The sequence below is a fragment of the Triturus cristatus genome, chromosome 4_2 (genome assembly GCF_964204655.1).
Source record: "Triturus cristatus chromosome 4_2, aTriCri1.1, whole genome shotgun sequence".
NCBI classification, from domain to species: Eukaryota; Metazoa; Chordata; class Amphibia; order Caudata; family Salamandridae; genus Triturus; species Triturus cristatus.
Window position 1 is genome coordinate 487545850 of NC_140586.1, and position 19579 is coordinate 487565428.

The window sequence follows — 19579 nt, forward strand, 5'->3', positions numbered from 1 at the left end:
TTAAGGCCTACATGCATGCTGGTTGGCATGGAGACCAAGTTCAAAATTTGAATTTGTTCTGGAAGGTGCACAGCAGAAGTCAGTTGGAATTAATCTACTTTGTTGCAATGTGTTTGTGGGGCTGACATCATGCAGGAGAATGAAACCGATAGAGAACACACAGACTGCTAGGTTTGAAGGGATTGGAGGAAACATAGGATGCAAATGTGAGTGACCAATCACTCTGTACTCCTGTGCATGAGATGGGCCAGCAAGGCAGATATAAGGCAGCCAGGTCCCATGAGGGAGCACTTGCCTGCACATCTTTGTATTCCACGACCCAGCTGCTGCTACTGATTCCCTGGAACCATGTCAAGGGCTTTGGAGAGGTCACAGCCATTCACCCTGGATGAGAACATGGCTTTGGTGGATGTGATCCTCCCACGGTACCCCATGCTGTATGGGCGACCAGGTTATCAGGTGAGTTCAGTGTCCACTGGCACAGACTGTGTCCCTTTTTAGTGACTGTGACTTCTGCCATTGTGTCCAGGTGTGACACACATGCTATGTACTGTAGGGGGGACCCAGGGGGGGAATGCCTGATGTCTCCCAGCAGTGCCCTGAGACAGGAGGGGTGGGGGCCTATCACTCCCAGCAGTGCCCTGAGACATGAGGGGTGGGGCCCTATCACTCCCAGCAGTGCCCTGAGACAGGAGGGGTGTGTGCAGAGTCCTCCCAGCAGTGCCCTGAGACAGGAGGGGTGGGTGCCTATCACTCCCAGCAGTGGCCTGAGACATGAGGGGTGTGTGCAGAGTCCTCCCAGCAGTGCCCTGAGACAGGAGGGGTGGGGGCCTATCATTCCCAGCAGTGCCCTGAGACATGAGGGGTGGGGGCCTATCACTCCCAGCAGTGCCCTGAGACATGAGGGGTGTGTGCAGAGTCCTCCCAGCAGTGCCCTGAGACAGGAGGGGTGGGGGCCTATCACTCCCAGCAGTGCCCTGAGACAGGAGGGGTGGGTGCCTATCACTCCCAGCAGTGCCCTGAGACATGAGGGGTGTGTGCAGAGTCCTCCCAGCAGTGCCCTGAGACAGGAGGGGTGGGTGTGATGCACAGTGTGAGCCTGGATCATTGATTGTGTAGTTGCCCTCATTCCACCTGTGTCCTTTCAATGGCACGTACTGCTTTTGGCCTTCCCCCACAGGATCATGTCCCTATGACAAAGGTGCAATGCGTTGGATGCATACTATGCCTTGTTGTAAACAGCAAATGTGTTCTAATCTGTGTCCCCGTGACATGTGCAAGGTGTATTGATGTAGTGTCACTTGTTCATCCTCACAGGTAGACGCCTCTGCCAAGGAGCAGATATGGCTGGACGCCGTCAGCGCCGTGAGGAGTGCGGATGGTCGGAGGCGGCACCTGTCCCAGGTGAGGAAACGCTGGCAGGATATCCGGTGCTGGACGCGGAGGATCGCACGGCTCCTGCTGGGGGACTCACCTGAGAGCCACAAGAACCGCGGGCGCCGCCGTCTCTCCCACATCCAGAAACGTGTGCTGGCGGTGGTCTTTCCTGAGTTGGACAGGCGTCTACAGGCCATGCAGCAGCCGGAAGGGGGTAGGTACATGTGTGTGTTTGTTGTGTTTCACCAGCATTTGTAAGTGCACTGTTCCATGGATACACTTCCAGGGTTTATGGTGCTGTGCAGATCCTGTTACCCACAGTGTTGCAGGCCTCTCCTGCCTCCCTTCCCCACCTTGCAATGTGTTCCCTGGTCTCTGTGTAGTCACTCCATCACAAAGTTATGTAGCCTGACACCTTCTCCAAGTGTACAATGCCTGCAGCATCATGTGTGGGGGTGGTGTGTAACAGGTTTAGTGACCTTGCCTGTGCCCTGTCCAGTTCTGGACTTGTGGGTTCCATGTCAGTTGGCACTAATGCTGATTTCAGACATGGGAGTTAATCTCTTGAGTGCGAGGCCTTCCAGCAGGCATGTCCCATGTGGTGGCCTGTGACATGATGTGCATGAGTGTGCGTTACGCATAGTGCAGGGATGTTAGCGTGTGTTGCAGTCATTTCCATTCAGGAGCATGGAGTTGTGTGGCCACTACTGTCCCCAGGAGCATCTTTTCCTAGGTATGATGTGTGTAATCCGAGAATGTCGACAATCTCTGTGTCTACAGCATAGGTTGTGCTCTGTGCCATTGTCCCCTGGCACTATGTTTCTTGACGTGAGATGTATTACAAGTGTCCACTGTCCAGCCTGACCTGATTTTCCAAGTACATACTCACGGTGGCCATTGCCTGTGTGTCTTGTAGCAATCATCTGATGATGCCCATTTGTACATGATTCTTTGGACAGGCGCACCTTGGGTATTTGGTGTGCAATCTTGAATTATTGCATCCCATGTGTATTTCACCCAGACTAAGAGATGTAAGTGCTTCCTGTGTCTCCACAGATTTGTCTCATGTAGGGGGTGGGTGGGGCGGCCATGGCCTACATGTCAAGACCTGTCATCTCCTTGCTCGGACTGGCCAGTGTGTGATGTTTGTCTGGACATACACTCAAGGTGCAGCGTGCCAGTCAGGGTGGGCATGTTCTCAGTATTAGCTATGCTGCATGTGCCTCTAGTTCCTGGATTTGGTCCCTGCTCATCCCAATTTCCTGCCACGCTGTGTGGTGCAGATGCAGTGCTGTATTGTCCCTAGGGCCTTGCTCCTCAGTCAGAATAGCATGTCATCTCATTTGCTATTGTGTCATGCTCTCCATAGTTTTTCCATGGCATGGTGGGTCACACAACTGTGTCTTGCAGGGCCTACATATGTACCTTGTTTTGTAGTTGTAACTCATCCTTTGTTTCAGGCTATGCACTGTAACCTACGTAGATTGTACTCATGTGACATATGTATACAGGTGTATGATTACTTTCTGTCTCTTCACCCTGCCCACAGCATCGTCGGGGGACACGGAGGGAGACATGGACACAGACGGCGCGGAGGGACCGAGCACCAGTGCCAGCGGTGACATCGGGGCTGGCACTTCGAGTGGGACAGATGCGGAGGAGAGTGAACCCGGGGACCTGTCGACTGGCACAACAGAGTATGAAGCTGACGGGTCCGAGGATGATCTCTCCGAGTGGGCGGTGGCTGCACCACCATCTGACAGCAGCCCTACATCTGGCACCGCCCCCTCCATTGGCATCAGCCGCCTCCCACGTGCTCGTGTCCCTTCCCAACGTGCCCGGTCACCACATGTCTCCTTCCTGCCAGGCACCGCACCCCCTGCCCCTGTCTGCCGCCAATGCTGAGTCTGTGGACATCCAGCGGCAGTTGCAGATTGGTCAGACTGTGATCCATAATGTCCTCCATGGCCACAGCCAGGTCCTCAACAACATGGAGGCATACTTGGAGGGCATTCATTCATCGCAGGCTGACCAACGCAACTTGCTGAGGTCCATAGACTCCACACTGACTGCAGCAGTGGGTCTCCTGCAGCGCTACGTCCCACCCCCTACCCCTACCCCTGCTCCTTCCACACTTCCCACTCCCATGCCTGTCCCACATACACCCAGACGTAAGCATGCACCCACCACAACAGACACAGGCACCACACCAGCAGGGAAGGTCCGCCGCACACCTCCGGACACGCACACACAGGGTGCAGTAGGCACACCCACTGGGTCGGGGGGCAAACGTGTGACACGCAGCCAGAGTGGGAGTCCGCATTCTGCCCAATCCACTCCCTCCAAATCCCCTCCCCTCAGCTCTCCTGGCCACATCTCCCCCAAAGACTCCTTCATGGCCGCTCTGTCCCTGAGCCCCACAGTGACACCACCCCGCAAGCGGTCAAGGAGGTCCCCGGTCAGGGTGCTTGAGTCCCCCCCCCTGTCCACACCCTCCCCCAGTGGCGCTGCGACCCATCCCTCTGACCCCCCCCTCCTTGGGGCCTGTGGTTCCTTCGGGTGCAGGGGAGTCCCTGGAGGACCTTGCCGAGGTGTGCAGCGCGCTCCTAGAATCCACCTTTGGCCCTGCCCCACCCCCTGTGGTGGAGTCCTCCATCCCTGCACCCACGACGCCTACCCTTCACCCTCCTGTCCCTGCGGTGCCTGTTTCTTCCCCCCCACATGATGCCCTGACCCCTGTGGAGGACAACGGATTGTAACTGTGCAAGCAAGCTAGGGGACACGCATCCCACTGTGTCCTCCATCCAGCTGGGACTCCTGGACTGCCCTATGGCCTTTGTTAATCTTGGACTTACGTCATACTAGTTTTTTGCTCATGCTGAATAAAGCTATTTATTTTTTGGCCTTGGAACACTCCTGCATTGCTGGCATTGCTGTTGGTGGGGCTGCTACATGGTTGTGGGTGTTGGTCATGTGTTGGGTGTGTGGGTAATGTAGTGGTGTGCTGCTCATAGGGGAGACCCTGGGATCTGTGTGCCATCACACGGTGTTAGCTACCTTTCTCCATTCATGTAAGCAGTTGCTGCATGTTGCAATTGTCCCAAGGTGTATTCCTTCCTCTGTGTACCCTGACTTCTTCCCTGCAGGGTGTCCCCTGACTTTAGCACAGAGCTGTGTGTCCATTAGCTGGGTGTGTGACGTAGTCCTTCACCTTTGCACATGCATGCTGAGCGATGTCTCCACCTGCATCATTCGTGGCATCCTTGGTAGTCATTGTACTTGTGTATGTGGCCTATTGACATGACTTCATGTGTACATGTTTTCTTTTCTGCGCTATGCATGCATATACTCCCAGCCTCGCACACATGTGGTACATGTACTGCAGGGTCTTTGTGCACCTGACTGACATTTGTGGGCATGGTATCTGTGACTACTCCACCCTTTGCGTTCCATGGGCACTGCTGGGAGTGATGGGCACCCACCCCTCCTGCGTCTGGGCACTGCTGGGAGGACTCTGCACCCACCCCTCCTGTCTCAGGGCACTGCTGGGAGAGATAGGCCCCCACCCCTCCTGTGTCTGGGCACTGCTGGGAGGACTCTGCATCCACCCCTCCTGTCTCAGGGCACTGCTGGGAGGACTCTGCACCCACCCCTCCTGTCTCAGGACACTGCTGGGAGTGATAGGCACCCACCCCTCCTGTCTCAGGGCACTGCTGGGAGTGATAGGCACCCACCCCTCCTGTGTCTGGGCACTGCTGGGAGGACTCTGCACCCACCCCTCCTGTCTCAGGACACTGCTGGGAGTGATAGGCACCCACCCCTCCTGTCTCAGGGCACTGCTGGGAGTGGTAGGCACCCACCCCTCCTGTGTCTGGGCACTGCTGGGAGGACTCTGCACCCACCCCTCCTGTCTCAGGGCACTGCTGGGAGTGATAGGCCCCCACCCCTCCTGTGTCTGGGCACTGCTGGGAGGACTCTGCACCCACCCCTCCTGTCTCAGGGCACTGCTGGGAGTGATAGGCCCCCACCCCTCCTGTGTCTGGGCACTGCTGGGAGGACTCTGCACCCACCCCTCCTGTCTCAGGACACTGCTGGGAGTGATAGGCACCCACCCCTCATGTCTCAAGGCACTGCTGGGAGGACTCTGCACCCACCCCTCCTGTCTCAGGGCACTGCTGGGAGGACTCTGCACCCACCCCTCCTGTCTCAGGATACTGCTGGGAGTGATAGGCACCCACCCCTCCTGTCTCAGGGCACTGCTGGGAGTGATAGGCACCCACCCCTCCTGTGTCTGGGCACTGCTGGGAGGACTCTGCACCCACCCCTCCTGTCTCAGGGCACTGCTCTGAGTGATAGGCCCCCACCCCTCCTGTGTCTGGGCACTGCTGGGAGGACTCTGCTCCCACCCCTCCTGTGTCTGGGCACTGCTGGGAGGACTCTGCACCCACCCCTCCTGTCTCAGGGCACTGCTGGGAGGACTCTGCACCCACCCCTCCTGTCTCAGGACACTGCTGGGAGTGATAGGCACCCACCCCTCCTGTCTCAGGACACTGCTGGGAGTGATAGGCACCCATCCCTCCTGTCTCAGGGCACTGCTGGGAGTGATAGGCACCCACCCCTCCTGTGTCTGGGCACTGCTGGGAGGACTCTGCACCCACCCCTCCTGTCTCAGGACACTGCTGGGAGTGATAGGCACCCACCCCTCCTGTCTCAGGGCACTGCTGGGAGTGATAGGCACCCACCCCTCCTGTGTCTGGGCACTGCTGGGAGGACTCTGCACCCACCCCTCCTGTCTCAGGGCACTGCTGGGAGTGATAGGCCCCCACCCCTCCTGTGTCTGGGCACTGCTGGGAGGACTCTGCACCCACCCGTCCTGTCTCAGGGCACTGCTGGGAGGACTCTGCACCCACCTCTCCAATTTCACAATATGTACGCTCATGACATACACGGATGTGGGTACGCTCCATGCATTCGAGGTGGGGGTACGTGTCGTACTTACACTGTTGGGGTGGGGGTACGCTCCATACGTACGCGGGTGGGGGTACAGGTCGTACTTACACTGTTGGGGTGGGGGTACGCTCCATACGTATGCGGGTGGGGGTACGAGTCGTACTTACATTGTTGGGGTGGGGGTACGCTCCATACGTACTCGGGTGTGGGTATGGGTCGTACTTACACTGTTGGGGTGGGGGTACGCTCCATACGTACGCGGGTGGGGGTACGAGTCGTACTTACATTGTTGGGGTGGGGGTACGCTCCATACGTACGCGGGTGTGGGTATGGGTCGTACTTACGCTGTTGGGGTGGGGGTACGCTCCATACGTACGCGGGTGTGGGTACGGGTCGTACTTACGCTGTTGGGGTGGGGGTACGCTCCATACGTACGTGGGTGTGGGTACAGGTCGTACTTACACTGTTGGGGTGGGGGTACGCTCCATACGTACGCGGGGGGGGTACGGGTCATACTTACACTGTTGGGGTGGGGGTACGCTCCATACGTACGCGGGTGGGGGTACGAGTCGTACTTACATTGTTGGGGTGGGGGTACGCTCCATACGTACGCGGGTGTAGGTACGGGTCGTACTTACGCTGTTGGGGTGGGGGTACGCTCCATACGTACGCGGGTGGGGGTACGAGTCGTACTTACATTGTTGGGGTGGGGGTACGCTCCATACGTACGCGGGTGTGGGTACGGGTCGTACTTACACTGTTGGGGTGGGGGTACGCTCCATGCATACGGGGTGGGGGTAGGGTCCGTACATATCCGTCCCCACGCTATGTGATGCTTGTGCGGGCCGTACCCAGGCCTTTGCCACGTGGGTACGAGCCGTCTCGCCATTGTTGGGGTGACGTGGGTGTGGGCGTGGTACGACTCGTACCCACGCTCTTCAGGCGTGGGTACAGGACGTACCGGTATGGTTGTGTTGCCGGTTCGCGTCGTGACGGACTTCCGTTGTGGCGGTCGCTGGCTTAGCTGGACACGCCCCCACCCCATCGTAGTGACCAGGGCATGGGAGTCAGGTATGTCCTGGGCATGTGTGCTGTGTGACTTTGTTGGGGGGTTTGTGGCCTGCCCTGGTCCTGCCATCCCCACCCCACTTTCCCCCCTCCCTTAGTTGTTCTGACCTTCTGCGGCGTCTGCGGCGGAACCTGTAGAGGAGGTCGACTGCTATGAGGGCCGGGATGACACGTAGGTTCGGGTCCATGTCTGTCCGTCGCGTACGGGTCCTCCTTGTTCGCGTCGTCCTGTCTGTCCGTCGTGTACTGGTCCTCCTTGATCGCGTCGTCCTGTCTGTCCGTCGCGTACTGGTACTCCTTGTTCGCGTCGTCCTGTCGCGTACTGGTCCTCCTTGTTCGCGTCGTCCTGTCTGTCCGTCGCGTACTGGTGGTCCTTGTTCGCGTCGTCCTGATTTCCCGGCGAGTTTTGGCAGCCGGAAAATATTCACCGTGCGGGATGACGTCGGTGCGAATCGTTATTCCTGGTTCGTGAATGGCAGGCTGCGAGCGTCCCGACGTCAGGTCGGCGCTTTCCCGGATCGCATTTGTAGGTTTATTTTGTTCGGTCGGGTTTTTTTACGATTCGTACGGAAATGGTGTTCCCGTGCGAATCGTAATTCCATGTTTGTACATTTTGACGACCGGGTACGCGTCGGACGGATAATATGCTCCGTCTGACGGTTCGTACCCGGTTTTTGCCGGATCGTAATCGGCACCCAAATGTGTGCCTTTTTCTTCCCACTTCATAGGGACTTTAAATGTACCCATTGTTTGTTGATTCACCTGGAGTGGACTCGGAAATTAGACAAAATGCAACAACATTTTGTTTTTTGGGGGAAAATGGGGGAAAAGTGCTGCAGAAGAAAGCTTCTGATTTTTTTTAATCAAAAAAGGGTTTGTGGTGCTGAAATCATCATCTTCCCAGCTTTCAGGGACAAGCAGACTTTTGTCAGAAGAAGTAGAGACAATTCTGAATTCAGCAAGGGATCATTTGTGTAGATCCTTCAAGGTGTTTTTATAAAAACTAACAGTTGAAAATGAGTTGAGAAAAACAGCCATTTGTGCCAACGTTTTCACCTGTAACTTCTTCTATGTATGACAGATGTTTGAAAGCAATATATCGTTACATCTGCTGGACCCTTCTGGTTGTGGGTATATATAGGACTTGTAGGTTCACCATGAACCCGAGAAACCAAGAGCCAATTACTGGGCAGCATCTTGCATTGGTTTTTCATTGTGGACAAGGTATATAGCAACTTATTTGGTAAAATATAAAGAGTGAAAAATAGGTATCAAAGACACCTATGTATTTACAAAATAGGAACAATATATAGAGTTTAGAAACAGTAGCTATTTGCACATCTCTGAAATTGTGGTTACCTATACTAACCTGTGAATTGTAGGACATTTTATTGACACATTGTCTTACATTAGGAAGGCAGAAATGCATACAAAGTCAATAGGTAATATCAGTTGCTCTACAATTCTGAGTTCCCCTTAGTCTCTCAATAAAAATAGTACCTCACTTGTGTTGGTAGGCCTAGTGCCTGCGACAGGAAAAGGCACAAAACACAATGTGGACACACCACATTTTTACAGTGAAAACTGACCCTTTTTTTGCACAGTGACTAGCTGTGGATTTTGGACCCTAGCTCAGCCAGGACCTAGGGAAACCTAGCATACCTATACATTTTTGAAAACTAGACACCCAGAAGAATCCAGGATGGGGTGACTTGAGTGGCTCTCTCCGTGTTCTGTTACCCACAGTCCCTTGCAAACCTCAAACTTTGTAAAAAAACACATTTTCCTCACATTTCTGTGATGGGAAGTTCTGTAATCTGCGTGGATCTACAAATTTCTACCCACCCCGCGTTTCCCAAAGTCTTAGAATAAACATGGTACCTTACTTGTGTGAGTATGCCTAGTGCCCGCGAAAGGAAACGGCCCAAAACACAACATAGACACACTACATTTTTACAGTGAAAAATGACCCTTTTTTCGCAAAGTGCCTAGCTTTGGATTTTGCACCCTTGCTCTGCTAGCACCTAGGGAAACCTAGCAAACCTGTTTATTTTTAAAAACCAGACATCCATAGGAATCCAGGAAGAGGTGACTTGTGTTGCTCTCACCAGGTCCTGTTACCCAGAATCCCCTGAAAACCTCAAACTTTGTAAAAAAAAACACATTTTACTCTCATTCCTTTGATGGAAAGTTCTAGAATCCGTGTGGATCCATAAGATTCCACTCACACCACGTTCCCAAAAGTCTTCAGATAAAAATGGTACCTCACTTGTGTGGATAGGCCTAGTGCCCAAGACAAGAAACGGGCCAAAACGCAAAATCGAAACACTACATTTTTACAGTGAAAACTGACACTTTTTTGAAAAAGTACCTAGCTGTAGATTTTGAACCCTAGCTAAGCCGGCACCTAAGGAAACCTAGGAAACCTATATATTTGTGAAAACTAGTTACCCAGGGAATCCAGGAAGGGGTGACTTGTGTGGCTCTCACCAGGTTCTGTTACTCAGAATACCCTGCAAAAATCAAACTTTGTAAATAAAAAACACATTTTCCTCATATTTCTGTGATATAAAGTTCTGGAATCTGTGTGGGTCCACAAAATTCAGCCAACCCCGCATTCCCCCAGGTCTTTTGTTAAAAATGGTACCTCACTCGCGTGGATGGGTCAAGTACCCACGACAGGCAAGAGCCCAAAACATATTGAGGAGACATCAAAATTACCTATCACAAAATTACCTGGTTTTGCAAGGGGGTCAAGTGGGTTTTTGGCCCCGGGATTGTTGGACATCTAGGGAAACCTACAAAACACAAACCTTTCTGAAAACTAGACACCTGGGGTAGTCCAGGGACATATGGCTTGCGTGGACCACCCAACGTTTTCCTACCCAGAATCCCAGTAGCAGCCCATGGAGGGAGTTCCATGGGGCGGTTAGGCGGGGGGGGGAGGGCCAGGGTGGGGGGGTAGTAAACACCGGAATTTGGATGAACGGAGGTAAGTAAACAATTAAATAAATTAAACGAATTTCGTTGCATACGCTGCATTACAAAATGTGATGCAGCGCAAGCAACACATTTAGTTTTATTTATTTAATTGTTTACTTACCTCCGTTCATCCATATTCCAGTGTGTACTACCCCCCACCCTGCCCTGCCTCACCACCCCACGGAACTCCCTCCACGGGCCGCTACGGCAGAATCCCCTGCAAACCTCAAATTTAGCTGAAAAAATAACTTTTTTCTCACATTTTTGTGTGGGAAAGATGTGGGATCACCGGACTGACACAAATTTCTTACCACTCAGCATTCCCCAAGGTCTCCCGATAAATGTGATACCTCACTCATGTGGGTGGCCCAAGTACCCACACCAGGCAAAGGCCCAAAACATATTGAGGACACATCAAAATTACCCATCACAAAACAACCTGGTTTTGCAAGGGGGGTTACCTGGGTTTTTGGCCCCAGGCTTGGCAGCCATCTAGGTTAAACCTACCAAACCCACACATTTGTGGCCTGCCCTGGTCCTGCCATCCCCACCCCACTTTCCCCCCTCCCTTAGTTGTTCTGACCTTCTGCGGCGTCTGCGTCGGAACCTGTAGAGGAGGTCGACTGCTATGAGGGCCGGGATGACACGTAGGTTCGGGTCCATGTCTGTCCGTCGCGTACGGGTCCTCCTTGTTCGCGTCGTCCTGTCTGTCCGTCGTGTACTGGTCCTCCTTGATCGCGTCGTCCTGTCTGTCCGTCGCGTACTGGTACTCCTTGTTCGCGTCGTCCTGTCGCGTACTGGTCCTCCTTGTTCGCGTCGTCCTGTCTGTCCGTCGCGTACTGGTGGTCCTTGTTCGCGTCGTCCTGATTTCCCGGCGAGTTTTGGCAGCCGGAAAATATTCACCGTGCGGGATGACGTCGGTGCGAATCGTTATTCCTGGTTCGTGAATGGCAGGCTGCGAGCGTCCCAACGTCAGGTCGGCGCTTTCCCGGATCGCATTTGTAGGTTTATTTTGTTCGGTCGGGTTTTTTTACGATTCGTACGGAAATGGTGTTCCCGTGCGAATCGTAATTCCATGTTTGTACATTTTGACGACCGGGTACGCGTCGGACGGATAATATGCTCCGTCTGACGGTTCGTACCCGGTTTTTGCCGGATCGTAATCGGCACCCAAATGTGTGCCTTTTTCTTCCCACTTCATAGGGACTTTAAATGTACCCATTGTTTGTTGATTCACCTGGAGTGGACTCGGAAATTAGACAAAATGCAACAACATTTTGTTTTTTGGGGGAAAATGGGGGAAAAGTGCTGCAGAAGAAAGCTTCTGATTTTTTTTAATCAAAAAAGGGTTTGTGGTGCTGAAATCATCATCTTCCCAGCTTTCAGGGACAAGCAGACTTTTGTCAGAAGAAGTAGAGACAATTCTGAATTCAGCAAGGGATCATTTGTGTAGATCCTTCAAGGTGTTTTTTATAAAAACTAACAGTTGAAAATAAGACACATTGAAAATGAGTTGAGAAAAACAGCCATTTGTGCCAACGTTTTCACCTGTAACTTCTTCTATGTATGACAGATGTTTGAAAGCAATATATTGTTACATCTGCTGGACCCTTCTGGTTGTGGGTATATATAGGACTTGTAGGTTCACCATGAACCCGAGAAACCAAGAGCCAATTACTGGGCAGCATCTTGCATTGGTTTTTCATTGTGGACAAGGTATATAGCAACTTATTTGGTAAAATATAAAGAGTGAAAAATAGGTATCAAAGACACCTATGTATTTACAAAATAGGAACAATATATAGAGTTTAGAAACAGTAGCTATTTGCACATCTCTGAAATTGTGGTTACCCATACTAACCTGTGAATTGTAGGACAATTTATTGACACATTGTCTTACATTAGGAAGGCAGAAATGCATACAAAGTCAATAGGTAATATCAGTTGCTCTACAATTCTGAGTTCCCCTTAGTCTCTCAATAAAAATAGTACCTCACTTGTGTTGGTAGGCCTAGTGCCTGCGACAGGAAAAGGCACAAAACACAATGTGGACACACCACATTTTTACAGTGAAAACTGACCCTTTTTTTGCACAGTGACTAGCTGTGGATTTTGGACCCTAGCTCAGCCAGGACCTAGGGAAACCTAGCATACCTATACATTTTTGAAAACTAGACACCCAGAAGAATCCAGGATGGGGTGACTTGAGTGGCTCTCTCCGTGTTCTGTTACCCACAGTCCCTTGCAAACCTCAAACTTTGTAAAAAAACACATTTTCCTCACATTTCTGTGATGGGAAGTTCTGTAATCTGCGTGGATCTACAAATTTCTACCCACCCCGCGTTTCCCAAAGTCTTAGAATAAACATGGTACCTTACTTGTGTGAGTATGCCTAGTGCCCGCGAAAGGAAACGGCCCAAAACACAACATAGACACACTACATTTTTACAGTGAAAAATGACCCTTTTTTCGCAAAGTGCCTAGCTTTGGATTTTGCACCCTTGCTCTGCTAGCACCTAGGGAAACCTAGCAAACCTGTTTATTTTTAAAAACCAGACATCCATAGGAATCCAGGAAGAGGTGACTTGTGTTGCTCTCACCAGGTCCTGTTACCCAGAATCCCCTGAAAACCTCAAACTTTGTAAAAAAAAACACATTTTACTCTCATTCCTTTGATGGAAAGTTCTAGAATCCGTGTGGATCCATAAGATTCCACTCACACCACGTTCCCAAAAGTCTTCAGATAAAAATGGTACCTCACTTGTGTGGATAGGCCTAGTGCCCAAGACAAGAAACGGGCCAAAAAGCAAAATCGAAACACTACATTTTTACAGTGAAAACTGACACTTTTTTGAAAAAGTACCTAGCTGTAGATTTTGAACCCTAGCTAAGCCGGCACCTAAGGAAACCTAGGAAACCTATATATTTGTGAAAACTAGTTACCCAGGGAATCCAGGAAGGGGTGACTTGTGTGGCTCTCACCAGGTTCTGTTACTCAGAATACCCTGCAAAAATCAAACTTTGTAAATAAAAAACACATTTTCCTCATATTTCTGTGATATAAAGTTCTGGAATCTGTGTGGGTCCACAAAATTCAGCCAACCCCGCATTCCCCCAGGTCTTTTGTTAAAAATGGTACCTCACTCGCGTGGATGGGTCAAGTACCCACGACAGGCAAGAGCCCAAAACATATTGAGGAGACATCAAAATTACCTATCACAAAATTACCTGGTTTTGCAAGGGGGTCAAGTGGGTTTTTGGCCCCGGGATTGTTGGACATCTAGGGAAACCTACAAAACACAAACCTTTCTGAAAACTAGACACCTGGGGTAGTCCAGGGACATATGGCTTGCGTGGACCACCCAACGTTTTCCTACCCAGAATCCCAGTAGCAGCCCATGGAGGGAGTTCCATGGGGCGGTTAGGCGGGGGGGGAGGGCCAGGGTGGGGGGGTAGTAAACACCGGAATTTGGATGAACGGAGGTAAGTAAACAATTAAATAAATTAAACGAATTTCGTTGCATACGCTGCATTACAAAATGTGATGCAGCGCAAGCAACACATTTAGTTTTATTTATTTAATTGTTTACTTACCTCCGTTCATCCATATTCCAGTGTGTACTACCCCCCACCCTGCCCTGCCTCACCACCCCACGGAACTCCCTCCACGGGCCGCTACGGCAGAATCCCCTGCAAACCTCAAATTTAGCTGAAAAAATAACTTTTTTCTCACATTTTTGTGTGGGAAAGATGTGGGATCACCGGACTGACACAAATTTCTTACCACTCAGCATTCCCCAAGGTCTCCCGATAAATGTGATACCTCACTCATGTGGGTGGCCCAAGTACCCACGACAGGCAAAGGCCCAAAACATATTGAGGACACATCAAAATTACCCATCACAAAACAACCTGGTTTTGCAAGGGGGGTTACCTGGGTTTTTGGCCCCAGGCTTGGCAGCCATCTAGGTTAAACCTACCAAACCCACACATTTGTGGCCTGCCCTGGTCCTGCCATCCCCACCCCACTTTCCCCCCTCCCTTAGTTGTTCTGACCTTCTGCGGCGTCTGCGTCGGAACCTGTAGAGGAGGTCGACTGCTATGAGGGCCGGGATGACACGTAGGTTCGGGTCCATGTCTGTCCGTCGCATACGGGTCCTCCTTGTTCGCGTCGTCCTGTCTGTCCGTCGTGTACTGGTCCTCCTTGATCGCGTCGTCCTGTCTGTCCGTCGCGTACTGGTACTCCTTGTTCGCGTCGTCCTGTCGCGTAGTGGTCCTCCTTGTTCGCGTCGTCCTGTCTGTCCGTCGCGTACTGGTGGTCCTTGTTCGCGTCGTCCTGATTTCCCGGCGAGTTTTGGCAGCCGGAAAATATTCACCGTGCGGGATGACGTCGGTGCGAATCGTTATTCCTGGTTCGTGAATGGCAGGCTGCGAGCGTCCCGACGTCAGGTCGGCGCTTTCCCGGATCGCATTTGTAGGTTTATTTTGTTCGGTCGGGTTTTTTTACGATTCGTACGGAAATGGTGTTCCCGTGCGAATCGTAATTCCATGTTTGTACATTTTGACGACCGGGTACGCGTCGGACGGATAATATGCTCCGTCTGACGGTTCGTACCCGGTTTTTGCCGGATCGTAATCGGCACCCAAATGTGTGCCTTTTTCTTCCCACTTCATAGGGACTTTAAATGTACCCATTGTTTGTTGATTCACCTGGAGTGGACTCGGAAATTAGACAAAATGCAACAACATTTTGTTTTTTGGGGGAAAATGGGGGAAAAGTGCTGCAGAAGAAAGCTTCTGATTTTTTTTAATCAAAAAAGGGTTTGTGGTGCTGAAATCATCATCTTCCCAGCTTTCAGGGACAAGCAGACTTTTGTCAGAAGAAGTAGAGACAATTCTGAATTCAGCAAGGGATCATTTGTGTAGATCCTTCAAGGTGTTTTTATAAAAACTAACAGTTGAAAATAAGACACATTGAAAATGAGTTGAGAAAAACAGCCATTTGTGCCAACGTTTTCACCTGTAACTTCTTCTATGTATGACAGATGTTTGAAAGCAATATATCGTTACATCTGCTGGACCCTTCTGGTTGTGGGTATATATAGGACTTGTAGGTTCACCATGAACCCGAGAAACCAAGAGCCAATTACTGGGCAGCATCTTGCATTGGTTTTTCATTGTGGACAAGGTATATAGCAACTTATTTGGTAAAATATAAAGAGTGAAAAATAGGTATCAAAGACACCTATGTATTTACAAAATAGGAACAATATATAGAGTTTAGAAACAGTAGCTATTTGCACATCTCTGAAATTGTGGTTACCCATACTAACCTGTGAATTGTAGGACAATTTATTGACACATTGTCTTACATTAGGAAGGCAGAAATGCATACAAAGTCAATAGGTAATATCAGTTGCTCTACAATTCTGAGTTCCCCTTAGTCTCTCAATAAAAATAGTACCTCACTTGTGTTGGTAGGCCTAGTGCCTGCGACAGGAAAAGGCACAAAACACAATGTGGACACACCACATTTTTACAGTGAAAACTGACCCTTTTTTTGCACAGTGACTAGCTGTGGATTTTGGACCCTAGCTCAGCCAGGACCTAGGGAAACCTAGCATACCTATACATTTTTGAAAACTAGACACCCAGAAGAATCCAGGATGGGGTGACTTGAGTGGCTCTCTCCGTGTTCTGTTACCCACAGTCCCTTGCAAACCTCAAACTTTGTAAAAAAACACATTTTCCTCACATTTCTGTGATGGGAAGTTCTGTAATCTGCGTGGATCTACAAATTTCTACCCACCCCGCGTTTCCCAAAGTCTTAGAATAAACATGGTACCTTACTTGTGTGAGTATGCCTAGTGCCCGCGAAAGGAAACGGCCCAAAACACAACATAGACACACTACATTTTTACAGTGAAAAATGACCCTTTTTTCGCAAAGTGCCTAGCTTTGGATTTTGCACCCTTGCTCTGCTAGCACCTAGGGAAACCTAGCAAATCTGTTTATTTTTAAAAACCAGACATCCATAGGAATCCAGGAAGAGGTGACTTGTGTTGCTCTCACCAGGTCCTGTTACCCAGAATCCCCTGAAAACCTCAAACTTTGTAAAAAAAAACACATTTTACTCTCATTCCTTTGATGGAAAGTTCTAGAATCCGTGTGGATCCATAAGATTCCACTCACACCACGTTCCCAAAAGTCTTCAGATAAAAATGGTACCTCACTTGTGTGGATAGGCCTAGTGCCCAAGACAAGAAACGGGCCAAAACGCAAAATCGAAACACTACATTTTTACAGTGAAAACTGACACTTTTTTGAAAAAGTACCTAGCTGTAGATTTTGAACCCTAGCTAAGCCGGCACCTAAGGAAACCTAGGAAACCTATATATTTGTGAAAACTAGTTACCCAGGGAATCCAGGAAGGGGTGACTTGTGTGGCTCTCACCAGGTTCTGTTACTCAGAATACCCTGCAAAAATCAAACTTTGTAAATAAAAAACACATTTTCCTCATATTTCTGTGATATAAAGTTCTGGAATCTGTGTGGGTCCACAAAATTCAGCCAACCCCGCATTCCCCCAGGTCTTTTGTTAAAAATGGTACCTCACTCGCGTGGATGGGTCAAGTACCCACGACAGGCAAGAGCCCAAAACATATTGAGGAGACATCAAAATTACCTATCACAAAATTACCTGGTTTTGCAAGGGGGTCAAGTGGGTTTTTGGCCCCGGGATTGTTGGACATCTAGGGAAACCTACAAAACACAAACCTTTCTGAAAACTAGACACCTGGGGTAGTCCAGGGACATATGGCTTGCGTGGACCACCCAACGTTTTCCTACCCAGAATCCCAGTAGCAGCCCATGGAGGGAGTTCCATGGGGCGGTTAGGCGGGGGGGGAGGGCCAGGGTGGGGGGGTAGTAAACACCGGAATTTGGATGAACGGAGGTAAGTAAACAATTAAATAAATTAAACGAATTTCGTTGCATACGCTGCATTACAAAATGTGATGCAGCGCAAGCAACACATTTAGTTTTATTTATTTAATTGTTTACTTACCTCCGTTCATCCATATTCCAGTGTGTACTACCCCCCACCCTGCCCTGCCTCACCACCCCACGGAACTCCCTCCACGGGCCGCTACGGCAGAATCCCCTGCAAACCTCAAATTTAGCTGAAAAAATAACTTTTTTCTCACATTTTTGTGTGGGAAAGATGTGGGATCACCGGACTGACACAAATTTCTTACCACTCAGCATTCCCCAAGGTCTCCCGATAAATGTGATACCTCACTCATGTGGGTGGCCCAAGTACCCACGACAGGCAAAGGCCCAAAACATATTGAGGACACATCAAAATTACCCATCACAAAACAACCTGGTTTTGCAAGGGGGGTTACCTGGGTTTTTGGCCCCAGGCTTGGCAGCCATCTAGGTTAAACCTACCAAACCCACACATTTTTTAAAACTAGACACCCGGAGGAGTCCAGGGAAATATTCCTAGCGTGGATCCCCCAAAGTTTTCCTACCCAGAATTCCCTGCACACCTAAACTTTAGCTGAAAAAATCACTTTTTTCTCAAATTTCTCTGTGGGATAGTTGTGGGATCACTAGGCTGACACACATTTCCTACAACCCAGCGTTCCCCCAGGTCTCCCGATAAAAATGGTACCTCACTCTTGTGGGTGGCTCAAGTATCCGTGACAGGCAAGCGCCCAAAACGTATTGAGGAGACATCAAAATGACCTATCACAAAATGACCTGCTTTTGCAAGAGAGGTCACCTGGGGTTTTGGCCCCGGGCTAGGCAGCCATCTTGGGAAACTACCAAACCCACACATTTCTGAATACTAGACATCCTGGGGAGTCCAGTGAGGTATGGCTTGTGTGGATCCCCCACCGTTTTCCTACCTGGAATCCCTTGCAAACCTCAAATGTAGCTGAAAACACAAATTTCCACATGTTTGTGCGTGGAATCACGGTGCCGGCACAAATGTCCTACCACACAGCGTCCCCCTCAGTCTCCCAAGTAAAATGATACCTTACTTGTGTGGGTGGGGCAAGGGCCTGTGACTGGTAAGAGCCCAAAAATAAGTATTAAGGGATGGCACCCCGAATTCTAAGCGCTACATTGTTAAAAAGTTTTTAGCCAAGACTGCATTGGACAACAACACAAGTGAGGTATCATTTTACTCAGGAGACTGATGGGAATGCTGTGGGGTAGGACATTTGTGCCGGGTTCCAGGTAAGAGATCATTGGGGGATCCACGCAAGCCATACCTCGCTGGAGGGTGTCTAGTTTTCAGAAATGTGTGGGTTTGGTAGTTTCTCAAGATGACTGTCGAGCCCGGGGCCAAAAACCCAGGTGACCCCACTTGCAAAACCAGGTTGTTTTGTGATATGTAATTTCAATGTCTCCTCAATACGTTTTTGGCCCTTGCCTGTCGAGGGTACTTGACCCACCCACACGAGTGAGGTATCATTTTTATCCGGAGACCTGGGCAAACACTGGGCAGTTGGAATTTGTGTCAGTCCAGTGATCCCACAACTTTCCCACACAGACATTTGAGAAAAAAGTAATTTTATCAGCTAAATTTGGGGTTTGCAGGGTATTTTGGGTAGGAAAAGGTTGGGGGGGTCCATGCAAGCCATATCTCACTGGACTCCCCCGGGTGTCTAGTTTTCAGAAATGTGTGGTTTTGGTAGGTTTCCCTAGATGGCCGCCGAGCCTGGGCCAAAAATCCAGGTGACCCCCTCTTGCAAAACCAGGTCGTTTTGTGATAGGTAATTTTGATGTCTCCTCAATACGTTTTGGGCCCTTGCCTGTCGCAGGTACTTGGCCCAACCACGCGAGTGAGGTACCATTTTTATCAGGAGACCTGGGGGAATGTTGGGTGGTAGGAAATTTGTGTCAGCTTGTTGATCCTACAACTATCCCACACAGAAAGTTTAGAAAAAGTGATTTTTCAGCTAAATTTGAGGTCTGCAGGGGATTCTGGGTGGGAAAACTTTGGGAGGTCTATGCAAGCCATACCTCCCTGGTCTCCTGCTGGTGTCTATTTTTCAGAAATGTGTGGGTTCTGTAGGTTTCCCTAGATGGCCGCCAAGCCTGGGGCCAAAAACCCAGGTGATCCTCCTTGTAAAACTAAGTTGTTTTGTGATAGGTAATTTTGATGTCTCCTCAATATGTTTTGGGC